The sequence below is a fragment of the Prionailurus viverrinus genome, chromosome F1 (assembly GCF_022837055.1).
Source record: "Prionailurus viverrinus isolate Anna chromosome F1, UM_Priviv_1.0, whole genome shotgun sequence".
Classification (NCBI taxonomy): domain Eukaryota; kingdom Metazoa; phylum Chordata; class Mammalia; order Carnivora; family Felidae; genus Prionailurus; species Prionailurus viverrinus.
This window is the reverse complement of record NC_062577.1, coordinates 4,914,106-4,932,589: the sequence shown is the minus strand read 5'-3', so window position 1 is coordinate 4,932,589 and position 18,484 is coordinate 4,914,106. Positions and strand designations below refer to the sequence as shown.

Below are 18,484 nucleotides of genomic sequence, written 5' to 3'. Positions count from 1 at the left end.
TCTGTGGTCCAAGTTTCTTGCTGGCTGCCAAAGAAGCTTTTACTAAAGTTTAGAAAAACCTGGAAAAGGTTCAGAGAAGTCAGCTCTGACAGTCATTTTGAGAAAAATACTTAGTTTCATCAAGACTTTGGACAATGGCTCAACTTCTAGAACACTGTGGAACATTATCCAAATTGAGAACTTAATGCAACGTAAAAATAATATTTCTTTTATAAAGTTTAAGCAGAGGTCCTGAACTAGGATTAGGAAAAAAAACTCATAAGTTATTTCTGGTTATCTAGGAAATAAAAGCCTTTAATTAGCCATTAAGCCATAAGAGCCATAATTAACTAGTCATAAAACTAGTTGGTAATCAATAATTAATAAATAATAATTAATAATTAATTAGCCATAAGAGCACTTCCCAATTGGAACAGGCATTTAACAGAAGGTATGCGCACTCTGATCTGTTGTTGGGGTTCTGCTGTTAGTGACTTTAAAAAAATATTTTTGGGGCGCCTGGGTGGCGCAGTCGGTTAAGCGCCCGACTTCAGCCAGGTCATGATCTCGCGGTCCGTGAGTTCGAGCCCCGCGTCAGGCTCTGGGCTGATGGCTCAGAGCCTGGAGCCTGTTTCCGATTCTGTGTCTCCCTCTCTCTCTGCCCCTCCCCCGTTCATGCTCTGCCTCTCTCTGTCCCAAAAATAAATAAACGTTGAAAAAAAAAATCTTTAAAAAAATATTTTTTTGGTCTACTTTTTGGTCGCACAATGATTTTTTTTTAATTCTCAACAAATGTATCATACATTTCTATTTTTTTAATGTTTATTTATTTATTGTGAAAGAGAGGCAGATAGAATGACTGTGACTGGGGGAGGGGCAGAGAGAGGGGGAGAGAATCTCAAGCAGGCTCCGTGCTGTCAGTGCAGAGCCTAATGTGAGGCTCAATCCCACGAACTGCGAGATCATGACCTGAGCCACCCAGGTGCCCCAGTACATCTCTATTTTTAAGCAAAGAACTGAAATTCGGTCTACTATAACATATAGTCTACACCAAAATTCCTCCTACCTCATCACTGCCCCTCCAGAGATAATCACAGCTACCAGTTTGCCATATTTCTGTAGAGAGTTTCATGCACTTTTATACATCTATGTTCCTATGTAAATAGATAGCTTTGCTGGGTTTTTTTTTTTTAAACAAAATGGAATCAAACTGTACACATTTTCTGCTACTTGCTTTTTTTTTTTTTTTACCAAGTCTTTGAGATTCTTCTGCATCAGCACACACAGCTATTCTCTATTCTTTTAATAGCTAAAGAGTACTTCAAAGTATAATGGATCATCACAATTCCTTTTAAAAGATCAAAACATTTAAAAACCATTCTCCAATGACTAACTTATCTCGTAAATTTATTTACAACCATAAATTGTGTGGAAGTGAGCATCCTGCTGTTCCAGAAGGGGATAAACATGTCTTGGTGAAGGATGATTTCGTACTTCCAGAGAAGATGGGGTGAGGATGCATGAAGTTCTAAAGTCAAGAATTTCCTGACAGGGAAGGATTAATTATTATAGAGACTAGTCAGGAAAATGGCAGTGTTTCTATCCTTTGAAAATGTTAGCAAAAGTACCTTTCAGCTCAGGCTTACCTGGAGGAAAGTTCCAGCCATGGGTTCTAGACCCAACTTTGTCTCTACTCGCTCATTGGCCTTGAGTAAAACAAGCTTCTCATGCCTGTTTTTTCATCTGTTACTTAGCATTTTTGTACACATCAAGTAAAATAAATACTTTGAAAAAATATGAGTCCTCATACAAATTTAAAATTTGAGGGCAGGAAATTGAACCAGATGATTTTTGACATCCATTTCAAGATGATGACAAATCCTAGCAGTAATTAAAGACAAAGAATTTCCTTTCTCATATGACATGTAAGGAAAAAAATGCTTATTAGTGCAAACAGAAGCTGAAAGCATTTGGCAGGAAGGCAAAGCAGAAACATAAAACTCAGGACACACAGCTGTGTACCTAACCAAGGGGCCGTAGAGAGGAACTGGCAGCTAAGGGCTATCCAAGGTAACTTCTACAACCATCACAAACTCAGTACACGAGGGATCTGCAAATACAAAAATACATCTGCTTGGACAGACCCCAGTAAAAAGCCCATTCATTTTCTGAGATATGCTCTCTGGAATATTATGTCATCATTTCCCAATCTCTAGAGATACTGCTCTGTGCCTCACTCTGTACTTCAAAGGAAAGACAACACAACTGATTGACCTGCTGGAAGAAAAGGAGTTAAGAAAGCTACTGTTTATAGAGTTTTTTAGGTTGCTGTTTTAAAAGACACTTTTCTTCCTTTCAGGAAAGAAGGGAAGTCAAATGAATCTCATCAAATATTCACTAGTAACTTGCAAAAACCTGCTTTGGTAAAGCCTGGCATGCTGCAGATATCTAGGGAGGGGGCTGCATCCTAAAGGCCATTTAAAGATGCCAATTACTCCAATATGGATAACAGGAAAGGCCAGCATTTTGAAAACAAGATAACAACCCAAGGTAACGCTCACAAAAGAAATGGATTACAATGAACACAAAGAATCCTAAAATAATAGGTTCTTCAAATGGAGACACGCTTGAGGGTCCCAGACGGCAGCTCTTATCTAACCATGAGCTCTCTCTACAGAATCCCTGAGAAAGGACTGCTCCGTTGTGGTTGTTTTGAACTTTCAACATTGTGTTTTATCAAGAGGCTGAATTTTAGCCCTTAATGAGGAGCACAAATTCAATATAATATATTCCATAGTTATTTTAGGGATTTTACAGGATAATTTAGACTGCTGGCAATGCTTTAATTGGAATTTTCATCGAGATAACTGTAGATTTGCACGCAGTTGTGAGAAAAATACATAGACATTCTTTGTGTGCTTTGCCCGGTTTCCCCCATTGGTAACATCTTGCAAAATCAGAAATAATCTTACAACCAGAATGCTCACATTAATACGATCCTCCAATCATGTTCAGATTTCCCCAATTGTACTTGTACTCATTTGTGTGTTAATAACTTTTATCACTTTTACACATTTGTCTATTTACCACCATAGCCAAGGTAGTGAAGAATTCCTAATTTTGTCATTTCAAAAATATTACATAAATAGAATCATACAGTACGTAACCATTGGGATTGTTTTTGTTTTTTTCTTTAAAAAAAATTTTTTTAATGTTTATCTTTATTTTTGAGACAGAGAGAGGGGACATGAGCAGGGGAGAGGCAGAGAGAGAGGGAGACACAGAATCGGAAGCAGGCTCCAGGATCTGAGCTGCCAGCACAGAGCCCTATGCGGGGCTCAAATTCATCAACTGTGAGATCATGACCTGAGCTGAAGTCGGACGCTCAATCGACTGAGCCACCCAGGTGCCCCTGTTTTTGTTTTTTTCTCAGCATAATTCCCTCAAGATTTTTTCATCTTGTTGCTTGCATAATGTGTGCTTTTTTTTTTTTTTTACTGCTGAGTAGTGTTCCATGGTGTGATGGTTATATATCAGCTGGACTGGGCCACCAGTTTGGACATTTGGTCCAGCATTGCTCTGGGTATTTTCTGTAGTGTTTTGGAATGAGATTACCATTTGAATGCATAGACTAAGTAAAGTAGACTCTGTTGCCTCGTGTGGGTGGGCCTTACCCAATCAGTTGAAGATCTGAATTAGAAGAAAAGGGCTGAATAAGAAGTAGGTTCTCCTGACTACTTGAGCTTGAGACTGATCTTTTTATCTTTGTACTTGAAGCCACTAAAGTGTCAGCTAATCCTAGCTCTTGAGCCCGTGGCTTTCAGACTAGAACTATACCTTCTGCTTTCCTTGGCCTCCAGCAGGCCAATTTGAGATCATGCAACTTCACATCCTCCATAGTCACATAAGGCAATTCCTTAGGATAAATCTCTTATGAACTTTGTTTCTCTGGGTAACCCTAATACAAATGGAATGGACATATCATGCCTTGTTTCACCATTCACCTGTTTGGGGCTGATTTCAATTTTTAGCTATTACAAATAAAGCTGCTAAAAACTTTCGTGTGCAGGTTTCTGTGTGAACATAAGCCTTCTCTTTTCTGAGACATATGCCCAAGTGTGCCATTGCTGGTCTTATGGTAAATGATTTGTTATTTTTGTCTGAAACTGTCAAACTGTTTTCCAGGGGGCTGTCCTATTTTGCATCCCCACCAGTAACATATGAATGATCCTGTTTCTCTGCATCGTCACCAGCATTCTGTGTTGTCACTATTTGTTCTTTTAGCCATTCTGGTGGGTGTGTAGCAATTTCTCATTGGGGATTTCGCCCAGTGTTTTCTGAAACCCCCAGATACGAGCCTTGTGAGTTCTGAGGACAAGAGAGCCTTTCACTTACTCTCCATGAGCTCGAGATGGGACCCTCTGTCACTTCCCTGCACTAACCCTATTTCTCTGGAACCCCAGTCCTCTCTCCATGACCACTCCTTTTCTCCCCATCTTGGAAATGCTCTTTCTTCTCCCCCAGAGGCTGATATTCTTGCTTTAGTTCAATTATTTCTCCAAAATCACATTTTGCAAGCCTTTGCCATCATGATCTTTCTGTTTCACTCAATACCACCTCCTTTTTTTTTTTTTTTTTGAATGTTTATTTTTATCTTTGAGAGAGATAGTGTGAGTAGGGGAAGGGCAGAGAGAGAGGAGGACAGAGGATCCGAAGCCGGCTCTGCACTGACAGCAGCAAGCCTGATCCAGGGCTTCAACTCTGGACCTGAGATAATGACCTGAGCCAAAGTCAGACGCTCAGTGGACTGAGACACCCCGGCACCCCGATATCACTTACTTCCTGAGTTCCTACTCTGTGTTCCAGACACTCTCCTGGGCTTAGGGATATACGGTCAAATCAGATGAGATTCCATCTACGGAGATGTTTATAATCCAGCAGGGGAACAAACACTTAAACCATGACTACTTACACTATACAATACAGTAAATGTCAGCACACAGATGTCTACCCAGCACAATTAATATCTGCGCACTGATGGCCGATGCTACCACGCATGAAGATTGAGTTCCCACGCACAAGCCTTACAGTGAAGGATAAACACATCCATGTAATTTTAATGCAGTGTGAGGATGTGGGGGCGGGGCTGGAGTTGGGGGTGCCAGCAGGGGAAAGCCCTGTGGAAGAAGTGACCCCTGCAGGAAGAGGGGGGCCCTCTGGGATGAGACTGGCCTCAGGAGAAGGGAGGCAATCTAGAGTCTCTGATAACCTATAGGGGGTGAGGGACTGCTGGAGCCTGGCTCGCGGGGGCCCTAAGGGCAGACAGTGAGGAAGACGGGAGCAGGGAGGCCCCCCGGTCTGGTTAAGGGGAGTATGCCCTGCAGATCGTGGGGTGTTAGAGGAGGGAAGGCAGATTGGTAGCTGTTTGAAATCGATCCTTGGGCAGCTGTGAGGAAGGTGAACCTGAGAGGGAAGAGCCCAAGCAGGAGCCCCAGGAGGAAAGCTATTAAAGTCTTCCTCCCGAGATGTGCTTCAGGTGTGAGCTAAGGCCCGGCAAGTAGGAAAGGATGGGATGCGAGGCTTGGGGAAACGGGAGGCAAAAATGGCAACCATGAGCTGGTTAAACAAGGAGATAAAGAAACGGGAGTTAATTAACAAGAAAATATGACTGGAAAGTGCAAAAGGATGAAAGGTAGAGGGAAGAGAGGGAAGGAAGAGATTTCAGAAGGAAAGGGTAAAATCTGAGGTTGAATCTATAGGGTGATTTAACTCTGAGCTTCGGTTCTGTGGGAAAATTCCGGATTGAGGAAGGCAGCCACACCTCTCTCCACTTTTCCCAGAGGAAACGGCTCATTTGGAAACACAAATAAGATAGGTCAGGTGTGTGAATACTGTTGGAGTGAATAAGAATTAGAAAAGACTACTCAATTCCCGATGCACATTTAGCATACAATGAAGGCTGTGTCTCACCTAAGTTTGGGAAAGGGAAAGACTTTATAATAAGCTTTTAGGAAAACAGGAGAACTGATTTAAAAAAAATTTTTTTTAATTGGTTCTTTCCCTTACTGCACACACCAGGATAAATTCCAAACAGATCAAAGATTTTGACATAAGCTAAACCACACAAGAACTAGAAGAAAATATATGTGAATTCCCTTATAATCTGGGACTGGGAACAACTTGTCTAAGACCAATTCAAAATTCAGAAAGGAGAAAAAAATGGTAGATGGATTTAATTACATTAAAAGAATATTGTTGGCAAAAGTTATTGTAAGTCAAACAAACGGACAAATTGGGAATAATATCTGCTACTGACATCACAGTTGAAGGATTAATAAAATAGAAAAGGAAAGAGATCAGTCACTGTAGAAAACCAGGCTGGAGACAACACAGTTCACAAGCAAAAAGAAATGGAAATGTCTCTTAACCCCATGAAAAGTTCAATTTCACTCAAAGAGAAACTGAAAGAATTACACGGAGGTACGGTTTTATTCATCTGTTGGATTGACAAAAATCCCAAAGTTTGGTGACAAACTGTTGGTGAAGCTGAGGGAGCAGTCATTCCCATAGACTGCTGGTAGGAAAGCAAAATGGCGCATGTACTTCCTACGGAGGAGAGTTTGGTGATATCTAATTAAACGCACTGATGCAGTTAGCCTTTCACAGACCAATCCCTCTTCTAGGAAAATCATGCTGACAATCCCTGGTAAGAAAATATGAAAAGATGAATGTATGGAGCTCTGAAACAGCAAAAAACTGGAAAGACCATGAGCAGGGGGCCAGTTGATTCAATTATGGAACATTCACCAATGGATGTACCTATCCCTTAATCAAAATTATCCACCATGTGTTCATTGACTTTCCATCCCATCAAATATTATGCAGCTATGAAAAAATAAACAATGAAAGAATAAACCATAAAGTTATAAAAAAAAGTTCCCTAAGGAGAAGCAAAGTCCAGGATAGAGTGGTCAAGAATAGAAACTAGACTTCTTGGAAAGTACTTTTAATGGATTCAACTTTGGATCTATATAAGTTTTTACATAATTATAAAGCAAAATTAAATTTTAAAAAGCAATGCCTAACAATTAAAATGAATGTGTATATACTTGCATGTCTACACTGAGAACATTTACTACAAATGGGTGATAAAACCCTGTATCTCTGTGCACTCCCGGAGGGATATGTCCTAAGGACAAAGAGAACAGTAACTCTCAAATGTTCAGTAACTGCATTGTTGCTGGGTGTTGTTTTCTGAGACTGTCTTACATGTATCTGTGGGATGGATGGAGAAAACAGGTAGTTACATAATGTTCTAATTACATCATTTCCAGTGTTGCTGAGAACTGAGGTTCTCCCTGTGGGAGAAAGAAGACAGAAGATTTTAAGGAAAGGTTAAAGGAAATTGGACTGGCCATGTGCCAATAGATTTTAAAGTTGCATTATGGCAACATGGAGGATTCACAATACTCTTCTACTTACTTTATGTTTGAATTTTTATATATAAAATGTGAAAAGAAGAAAAAAGGAAAGGAAGGGAAAGGAAGAGGAAGGGAAAGGAAAGGAGGGGAGAGGGGAGGGGAGGGGAGGGGAGGGGAGGGGAGGGGAGGGAAGGGAAGGGAAGGGAAGGGAAGGAAAGGAAAGGAAAGGAACGGAAAGGAAAGGAAAGGAAAGGAAAAAGAAAATAGAGCAAGTATAATGTTCTAGCATGTCTGAAGAAAAGGATACAGGTATGCTTATTTGACACAGAATATGTAACTGTGATCCTCCCAAAAGAAGGAAGGCTAAGATCTCTTAGTTTTATGAGTCTGCAAACAGTATTATTGAAACTTCAAGTCAACAAATTCAGCTACTAACATGAGCCAGAAAGGATGGCAAAATAAATAAAATTACCCTATCGGAAATAATTACACGACCTTCTGCTAAAAAGAACAACTTCTTGGCTTCTGGTCATTGCTTGAAAAATGCTGTTTTATATGTACTAATGGCCTATATCATTATACCACAAAAACAGGTAGCATGAAATGATTCTTGAGCTAGAGACAACTCTGCATATGATTATACAAGGTAATATATACCTTTAACAGTTTGGAACAAGTCAATAGTGTATCCCCTTTCCTTTCTCAGCAGATTCCTAGATGGCTTCTTAACAAGCGAGGATGGTGTTGGCAGGCCCTGAAAACAAACACCTTCAGCTACATATAGTGAACCAATTCATTTAAAAAAAAATCACCCTTGTTATACTGTATGAAAATAGAAATTACCATTTGTGAACAAAGGTGTTGATTCAATCACTCCCCTGATAACTTCCTTGGTGAACAGTTTGCTCTTGAAGCCAGAATGTCAGTCCCCATTAGTACATGCCACCATGCACATATGTCAATATAGCAGTCACGTATCCTCATTCATTCATTTACTTATTCACTCAGTAAACACTTATTAGAGCCCCTGTTATAGGTCAGACCGTGGACATACAGTGTGAACAAAACACACAAACATTTCTGCTCCCTTCTCATGAGAAACAAGAAAGATAAATTCTAAAAGTCAATAAAACACATACAGTTTCATGTGGTTATCAGTGCAATCAGAGGCGAGATGGTAATTTTAAAAGATGGCTAGACAGCTACTAAGAGGTAATACAAATGTAAAGACATAGAGCAGGGGGAAGTTAAGTCATCCAGGGGAAGGCTGTTCCAGGCAGAGGGAAGAACAAGTTCTAGTTCTGGAGCAGGAATATTCCTGACATTTTTGTGGAAGAAGGGGGTGGTGGATAAGGGATGAGAAGACAGAGAGAGAGAAGCAGGATCAAAGGTCAGCAAGGCAATGAGAGCCCACATCCTGCAGGACCTGTTGAGGCCATTACAAAGGACTTCCCTGAGCGAAGTGGCAGAAAAGTGACCTGATCTTCGCAAAAGGACACTTGGCGAGAATCCCCTCGGGGGCTGAGAGCAGACACAGAGAGCTTTTGCCATGATCCAGGGGAGAAATTTGTCCTGGATGAGTCAGAGGTGAGAGCCCATTAGACACACAAATCAAGCATCCCATAGGCAGCGGGATGTGAGTCTGAAGTGCAGGGACGGGGTGTAGTCTCAGGACACACACATCAGTTGTCTGCGTGCAAGAGTATTTACAGAGCGGAGTTTGAGTGGGTCCATCTAGGCAGTGAGCCTGGAAAGAGAAAGGAAGAACCTCTGACACTTCAGTAGTTAGCTATTAGCAGTAAGAGGTGGGTTCGGCCAAGAGGATCACAGAAAGGCCAGAAGAGTGGGGTCTCCAGCCACAGAAAGTGCGCTGGCTGGGAGGAGGGGTAATTTACTCCATCAGATTCAAATGCTGTTGGCAGATTAAGTAAAATGGCAACCGAACACGGGGAGGCCCTTCTTGCCCATTGCCAATGGTCTGACACCAGTCGCCTGCCTCCAGCAGTCTGAAGCTACAGCCACCTGCTCTTGATAGAGGGTCCAAAGAGGAAGCGCTCTTGATCCCAGACTCATGTAACACCAGCACCAAATTGGAACAGCACTCTCCAAGGAAAAAAGATACAGGGGCGCCGGGATGGCTCAGTCGGGTAAGCATCCGACTCATGATTCTGGCTCAGGTCATCTCACGGTTGGTGAGATCGAGCTCTGTGTCGGGCTCCACACATTGGGCGTGAAGCCTGCTTGGGATTCTCTCTCTCTCCCTCTGCCCCTCCCCCACTTGTGTGCATTCATACATTTATTAATTAATTTTTAAATAAAGACTCATCGTGATCTATATATTCTCTAACAACCAATATTTTAGTTCCCCAGTTGGAGACAGAAGCAGGTCCCTGTTCCTCTAAATGAAGGAAACTTCACATAGAGCCACACAGCATGGGTAGCACCCAAGTCAGCTTTAATGCCACCACAAATCAAGTGCCTCTTCCTTGCTATGACTTCTGTGTCCTTTCTGTCCCCTCCGAGGGCATGAGGGGGGTCACACAGGCTAGGAGAATACTCCAGCTCCCCACTGCACACTGGGCATGAGCCAAACCTTGCCCAGAGGTGTGAGTTTGGAACTACTCTCTTTGGTTAGAGACTATACCCAGACCCAAAGAGAAGACTGTTTCGGGGACACTTTACAAAGCTCTTCGCTAAAACTATTAGAACTTGGGGCTCCGGCTCCTTGCTACAGAAAGATCTGGTAGCCCTTCTACCACGTTGCAAATAATACCATCTTGTAATGAGCACTGGCAGTGAGCCAAGCACCATTACGAATGGTTTCTGTACATTGTCTCATTAATACTCACCAAGCCTTTGTACAGTGGACACACCATATGGATGAGAAAACTGGGATTAAGAAAGATTGGGTCACTTGCCCCAGCTCTCATGATTAGTAAGCAGTAGAATCAGGATTTCAAGCCAGGCATTTGGAAATAAGTCAACATGCTACATCTCCTGCGAATTCTCTGTGGAGGTCAAAATCAGTTCCTACTCTTACAGTTCCAAACTCTATAAGCAGGGTATAGGATTCTGATGCTGTGTAACTCCCCACTCCTATGTCATTACTTAACCCTTCCTTTTCAGGATCCTTACCTTAACAATACCTCTCTTGTCAAGGTTTATTTCTGCACCACTTCTTAGGATGCAACTAGATGGAAATGTTAGTGACTTTTTTTTTTAATGTTTATTTATTGATTTTGAGAAAGAGAGAGAGAGAGAGAGAGAGAGAGAGAGCAGGGGAAGGGAAGAGAGAGGGAAACAGAGAATCCCAAGCAGGCTCTACGTTGTTAACATAGAGCCCAGACATGGCACTTGAACTCACAAACTGTGAGATCATGGCCTGAGCCAAAATCAAAAGTCAGACACTTAACCAACTGTGCCACTCAGGCACCCAAAAATGTTAATGACTTTTGCCTACATGGATATAACGATTTCACTGGAAACAGCAGAGGGATGGATATATACATTCGAATGCTTCCAATTTCCCTATCTTGCTACTTCTCCCCTCTGGATGCATTAATTACCCCGGCCTCATCTTCTACTCACCTCCCGGCCAACGCTTCCCAAACTTCCCCACTGAGGTGGTCATAACGGTATGTGTCTCAGCGGTCTGTCGGAGGCAGACCATCAGAGCTATGAGAGGTCCAGCATTCTAATACTTTGTTATCTTTTTCAAAAACCAAAGGATGTCAGTTTTGCATCTTACAACTTATTCATAATTATTTTAGTATTTAAAAGGTTTTAAACTACTGAATCTTAAAGATGAATGAGAATGAAGACCATTGCTTCATTCTCCTCCTGTGTTCCCAGTGTTTAGGCAGGTCCTAAAGATTTATTGAATGAATAAATAAATAACTGGTGGCTCCAGGCTCCAGGCTGGGTTCGGGTCTGTCAGAAGCGTCTTCTGAAAGAACAGTTCCTGTCTAGATATGGTCTCTCAGGACAAAAAGGACAGGTGTGCTGGAGGCTGATCTAAACTTGGTAAAATCACAATGCATGTGTCTGCTCAAAAGTGCGTTACGACACATACCGTGGGGTTCCATCTGCCAGAGCCAATCACATGGCCAAGCCTGACCTTGGAGTGCAGGGATTCACAGGGCAGGGAGGGAGGGAACACAAACAGTCACATAGCCCTTGGCATACACATAAGTGCAGGATGGGAGGATTTCAGTAAGCTTTCAGAGGAATCTTCTAGAATGACAATGGTCTGGAGGGCTTAGTGTCATTCAGTTGCAAAGGTCGTTCATTTGTATGCACTTTTGTTGGTGACGTTGCTTTCAGTAAACGTAAATATATTTTGAATGTATTAAAGCAGCTCAACTTTAAATTTTTTTTACTGTTTATTAATTTTTAAGAGAGAGAAAGAGAAGGAGACACAGAATCTGAAGCAGGCTCCTGGCTCTGTGCTATCAACCCAGATCCAGACAGAAGGCTCAAACTCACAACCATGAGATCGTGACCTGAGCTGAAGTCAGCTTAACTGACTGAGCCACCCAGGTGCCCCAAGCAGCTCAATTTTAAAGAAAACAAGGTATTTCTTTTGAGGAAATGAAGAATCCTTATGAAATACAAATATCTTCTCTAGTGAGTGTTTTAACAGTTTGGATTTGGGGGATACCATATTTTCCTAAAGCAGAATACCCCATCCTGCCTTTAAAAGTACCATAAAATTTTTGAAAACTTCCATAACATTCAACTGGAGAGGAAGAAGCAATGTTACTGATGCAAAGATTCACTGTCTTTCAATTCTCACAGCACATTCTAAGTGAGGCGGGTTCTAGAAGGTCCTCAGTTTTCAGTCTCTTCCCAAGTGTTCTTATGGGAGAAAGTCTGTCTAGTTTTTTAAAAAAATTCTTTTCTTTCTTTTTTTAATGTTTGTTTATTTATATTTTGAGAGAGAGTGAGGGAGCATAAGCAGGGGAGAGGCAGAGAGAGGGAGAGAGAGAATCCCAAGCAGGCTCTATGCTCGGTGTGGAGCCTGATGCAGGGCTCGATCTCATGAACCATGAGGTCATGACCTGAGCCGAATCCAAGAGTCATATACTAAATGGGCTGAGCCATCCCTGTCCCTTTTTGCTAGAGATACTTAGTTTTCATGCAAGGTCCTAGTCCTGTCTCAGATCAATGGAAAGCACCGAATATATATGTTCTGCTCCCTCCATGTTTCCCAAGGGGAAGGGGGGCGGAAGGGAAGAGGATGCACAGAAAGAGGACAGCTGTTACAAAGCAAACTGCCTAATTCATGGCAAGAAGTGCTTGGCTGGTGTGTCCCACTTGTCAGACAGCTGCCGCCTGCCCCACACCGTCAGGTGCATCCTCCTGGGCCAGAGGAGCTCAGGACTCCATGCAACATCATTTGAGAAGCATTTTTATAAAAGGTAGATATGCATAGCAAGTTATCATAAGGTGAATTTCCTAGCAATGACAGGATTTTCCAGGTGTTTTTCATCTATATGTTATATTGTATTGTATTGTGTTATGTTATGTTATGTTATGTTATGTTACATTATATTATATTATATAGTACCTTTAATTTGCAACCACAATACTTAAGTAATCATGGAATTTATTTAGGAAAAATGGAGTTGAATTTTTCTTTTTTTTTTTTTAATGTTTATTTATTTATTAGGGAGAGAGAGCAAGCACAAGCAGGGGAGGGAGAGAAAGAGGGAGAGAAAGAATCCCAAGCAGCCTCCATACTCAGCACAGAGCCCGACGTGGGGCTCGATCCCACAACCGTGAGATCACGACCTGAGCTGATATCAAGAGTCAGACGCTCAACTGACTGAGCCACCCAGGCGCCCTGGGAGTTGAATTTTTCTTCAAGTAACTTCACACTCTTGGAAACAGTTTTACAATGACAGGTAACAGTAGAATCTGGACACCCGGCATCCAATGAACAGGATTGAGAACATAGTTTTGGGGGCACAGTGTTGGCAGCAGAAGGTCTAAAAACAAACAAACAAAAATCACCTCAGTTTCTGCATCCCAGCTCTAAGCACCACGGACTGAAAGAAGCACAAGCTCAAGTTTCTGCCCACAGCGAGGTGACAGTCTAGGCAGAGGTAAAGCATATTTCAAAACAACCGGTAACCAAGGGGATCTGAGAAAGGTTAAAATTTGCATCAAACAACAATTCAAACCTAAGAACAACGTAGCAAAATAAGGATTGGCAAAGCAAAGCAGAGAGTCAACACAAAGGCATCAGAAAAGTGGGAGGTGATAGGAGTTCTAGAGAAGAGCCTTGCTCTGAGCCTGAAGATGGGGAGCACGTCTGGAGGACAGGGACAGCGTGCCAAACCATCTGGCTGATTGAATGGACCCTGCGTCACTTCATACCGACACACTCGAGACTACGGTGACCGTGGCTGAGGCATTTAGGCTACCTGGGCCTCAGTTTCTCCATCTATACAAAGGGAAGAACCCCGTCAGGTGATTATATCAAAGCACAATGTCTCACCAGAAAGTCACCCCTCACACAGGCTGACACGCCCACCGTTTCTTGCAATGCTAGACTCCATGAGAAGGACACTGTCATGTTCACTGGCCCACCCCCGCGGCTCTGCAGAGGGCCCAGCACATATACAACAGCAGTTCAATGAATGCTGACCAAGCAGCACGAGAAAAGACACTGTATCCTACGAGCAACTGTTTCTTCTCGCACAGCCACCTTGTCTGCTAAAATCTTCCTCGCTCAGGTGAAGTTTAAACATTCCTCCCTTGGATGGATTTGATGTGGACAAATTCCTCACACCGGGTTACTTTCTAAGTATAAAGCCGAAAAGAAGCAATAAAAAACAATAAAGCAATGATGACACTGCCCAAAGCCAGGGGCTGTATTCTGCTTCGTTTTACCTTATGGCTGATCATGGGAATGAAAATCGGTGTTTCTATTCCCCTCCCTACGGCTCCTGCATTCCCTCACCCCCTCTTCATTTTCCATTTATTTTCCAGCTCCCTTCACTCTGGCTTCTGCCCCCGCTGCTATACTGACAGCATCGCTGGGTTCCTTCTATTTTTTTTTTTAATTTTTCTTAACGTTTATTTATTTTTGAGACAGAGAGAGACAGAGCATGAACGGGGGAGGGTGAGAGAGAGGGAGACACAGAATCTGAAACAGGCTCCAGGCTCTGAGCGGTCAGCACAGAGCCCGACGCGGGGCTCGAACTCACAGACCGTGAGATCATGACCTGAGCCCAAGTCGGCTGCTTCACCGACTGAGCCAGCTGGGTTCCTTCTAAACACGAACTCTAATGGCCCTTCCTCGCCAGCAGTCTGCAAGCACCTCTTCTTGCTTTTTCCTGGGTGAACCGAGCTTATCCCACGACTTCAAAGACTTGGTACCCACAAGACACAAGCCCCTTCTCCACCATAAATTACAGATAGAATTTCCCCATGTTTCCAGAACATTCCCTTCGGCAACCTTGGATTCCATATTATGTAAGCCTGAGGGTGTGGTCCCATTTTGTCCTTTTCCCAAAGTTACTCCCAATGCCTTTGCTCATTCCTGTGGAAACCGCAGAATGATCCTTTTCTGTGCGTGACGCTTCAAATCCACTGGGACATCAAGTTCTGTCCACCTCACCTGAAAAAATTCTCTCAAATTGGGTCCCTCTCTCAGACCCACTGCCACTGCCTAAGTGTGGAGACTGCACTTGTTAACTGCTTTTCAGAAGATGTGGAATAAGCCTGTAGCTTCGGGACACATGTATGGCAGTTCACAGACATTTCCTTTGAGCTCTCTGACCTATAGGAATAACAGTGTCACAGAGTAAAATAGCTCCTGACATTTAAAATAACTGTAGAGGTGCCTGGGTGGCTTAGTCGGTTAAACGTCCAACTTCGGCTCAGGTCATGATCTCATGGTTTGTGGGTTCGAGCCCTGTGTCGGGCTCTGTGTTGAGATCTGGGAACCTGGAGCCTGCTTCGGATTCTGTGTCTTCCTCTCTCTCTCTATGCCCCTCCTCTGCTCATGCTCTCTCTCAAAAATAAACTTTAAAAAAATTAATAACTGTAAAGATCAGGCAAATCTCTTCCATTTAAAAGTTAGGCAAAGCAGGGGCGCCTGGGTGGCTCAGTCGGTTGAGCATTTGACTTCAGCTCAGGTCATGATCTCACGGTCTGTGAGTTCGAGCCCCGCATCGGGCTCTGTGCTGACAGCTCAGAGCCTAGAGCTTGCTTTGGATTCTGTGTCTCCCTCTCTCTCTGTCCCTCCCCTGCTCACATTCTGCCTCTCTCTCTCTCAAAACTAAACATTAAAAAAAAAACTTAAGCAATGCAATAAAAACAATTAACAAGAAGGGTGCCTGGGTGGCTCAGTCAATTAAGCATAGGACTCTGGGATTTTCGTTCAGGTCATGATCTCACAGTTCATGGGATGGAGCCCTGAGTTGAGCTCTGTGCTGACAGTGTGGAACCTCTTTGGGGATTCTCTCTTCCTCTCTCACTATCCCCCCCCCCCCCTTGCTTGTACCCTCTTCTCTCTCAAAATAAATAAACTTAAAAAACAATTAAAATAAAACAAGTACATTTCTGTAGCTCACATCAATCTATTCTTAGATTATTAGGGCAGAGACTGACTAATTATTAACTCAACCTGTTTCCTTCTTGGGAACACAGCTGGGTTGCACTCCCTCCCCACTGGTTCTGGTAGTTAGGTGCACCCAGGGGGCCTGAGCTCCAGCCTCAGAACAGGAGGAGAAAGGGTGTGCACTCTGGTCAGGCCTGGGAAATAAAAACTTTGCATGCATGACCCTGTGCACTTTTTACCCTTCTGAGGCTTGATGGAGGTAAGTACCCTGCAAGCCTCATGTTGAAGCACCCAGAGCAACTAGATGGAAGGAACCCGGGTCCTCAAATCCCCGCTCAGAGAAAAGAAAGGCACTTGCCAATCAGGAAACACATTCTGAACTTCGGCTGAGCAAGCAATAAACTTCTTTCTACTGAATCTGTAATCGGTTTAATATAACAACATTTACACAGAACGTGCATACTGTCTTTCATCATGATGATAAGTTAACTAACTCTGTGGAGGGGGAAAGGAAATAAAATTTACTGTATGAACTCACTGAGATTTTGAGTTTCATGTGTTACTACAGCTGGAATTACCCTAATTAATACATGATTATAAAGCAGAATGGTCATTACCTGGCACATTAAGTCATTCATTTGGGGGATCAAAAGTCACGAGGATACTATAACTATAAAAAGTTTCTAGAGTTTAACTCCAGGTTAATGATAGTTATTAATAATTAACACAGTTATTAACATTACAAAGCAATACTGTCACCTTGGTGCCCTTTCTCATACTTGGACCAGAGGAAAGCAGTATGTCTTCTAAAATCTCCCAAATATCATGTGTCTCATGTTTGAACAAACAGAAAGCTGTGGGGGCACTTGCGGGCTCAGTCGGTTAAGTGTCCAACTTCAGCTCAGGTCATGATCTCATGGTGTGTGGGTTCGAGCCCCGCATCGGGCTCTGTGCTGATGGCTCAGAGCCCGGAGCCTGCTTTGGATTCTGTGTCTCCCTCTCTCTCTCTGCCCTGCCCTTGCTTGAGCTCTGTCTGTCTGTCTGTCTCTCTCTCAAAAATAAACATCAAAAAAAAATTAAAAAAAAAAAAGAAATCTTGTGAAGGTCCATCCCACAGCGTGTAATAACCACTCCCGACCACGTTAACTCGAGAGCGAGTGAAAAGTACAGTGAAGGCAGATGTGAACGTGAAAGGCTTTCTTTCTAGCTCATCTCCATACTTTAGGATCCAGCAAGGTCTAAACTCCTGGAAATTTTACAAAGCAGAAACTCCATCATCACATATGGAAAGCTAATTGCTTTCCTTTTTAACATACTTATTCTTAGATCAGTCTGGGCATCATCTGGAGCAGACTGACGATTAGCTGATGAAGTGTTTCCTCGTGCCCACTAGAACCAACAGGCAGCAGAGAGCCTCCAGAGATGACCTTAACTGCCCTTCCCCACCAGGAATGACACGTGCTTTAAAGCGGTTGCCCTTTGCCCATTTTTTTCCCCACTCTTACGAGCAAACCTGACTAACAGACATTCTTTAGTGCTCCCGATGAACAGCTGTTCTCTGGTCCGAACAAAAAACCATGAGCAGTAAAGATGGGAGGACCAGGGCAGGACATCGTCATCATCAGACTGAAACAGAGTTGCATCCCTCTTCGTTCTGGAAGATGAAATCCTCTGGAGCTACAGGGCCAGAAGTTTTATCCTAGAAAAGTTCCAGAAACTTCCAAATATTTTTCTTCTCATTGTCTCCATTTTAGGCAGACGCAGTGAATTCTAACAGACTGTTGGGGAAGGCTAGGGTGTCACCAAAAGCTCCTCAGAGAAACAGCTATTTTGGACTGTTTGGCACAGTGAGTGTTTAAAATAAATGAAAATGCACTCTGCTGAAGTCTTCTGGAACAGGAACGAAGGCCAAAATCGCTTCCCATGTTGCCTGCAATTGCGTTGGCTCATAAACCAATTGCAGAGTCTCACAGTTTTGTTCTATATGAGGACATATTTACTCTCTGGTTAGAAAAATAGCTCGCAACTACTCTTCCAATGTTTATTCTTAAACAAAAATTATTTTACTAGGTACAGAGCTACCAGTGCACGGAGGTTAGGGGGGAGAAAAGGATGGGCGTTCAGCCCTGGTTTAGAAACTCCTTAAAATGGTTCAGCAGGCAAGTCTATCTGTGCAAAATGTCAGGTTATCTTTCAAGATCCAGAAGCACAGCACATGGCCTCAGTCAGCTCAGAGAACTCAGCTGCGGGTCACCTGCTCATTCAATGTCATATTTAACCCAAGCAGCTGCTCCCATAACCCATGACTCCCTCTCCTACATTTTTCTGGTACTTCATCATCTCATATCGTAGTTGCACGCTGGAAAAAAAAATGTGCAACGAACTTTTCAGCGTACAAATTGTATGGTTAGAAGAACAAGGGGGGAGAAAAGGGAGCCGAGAAGGGGGGAAAAATATACCCTGGAAGAGCAGTGGAGAAATGTTTAACTGTGTCAAAAGAAATGACACAAGT

General features: G+C 42.8%; 1 protein-coding gene across 3 annotated transcripts in view; it reads right to left on the bottom strand.

Annotated features, from left to right (window-relative positions):
• Positions 1-18,484, bottom strand: part of PLD5 (phospholipase D family member 5) — a 411,506-nt gene that overhangs the window by 288,661 nt on the left and 104,361 nt on the right. The gene's annotated exons all lie outside the window — the stretch shown is intronic.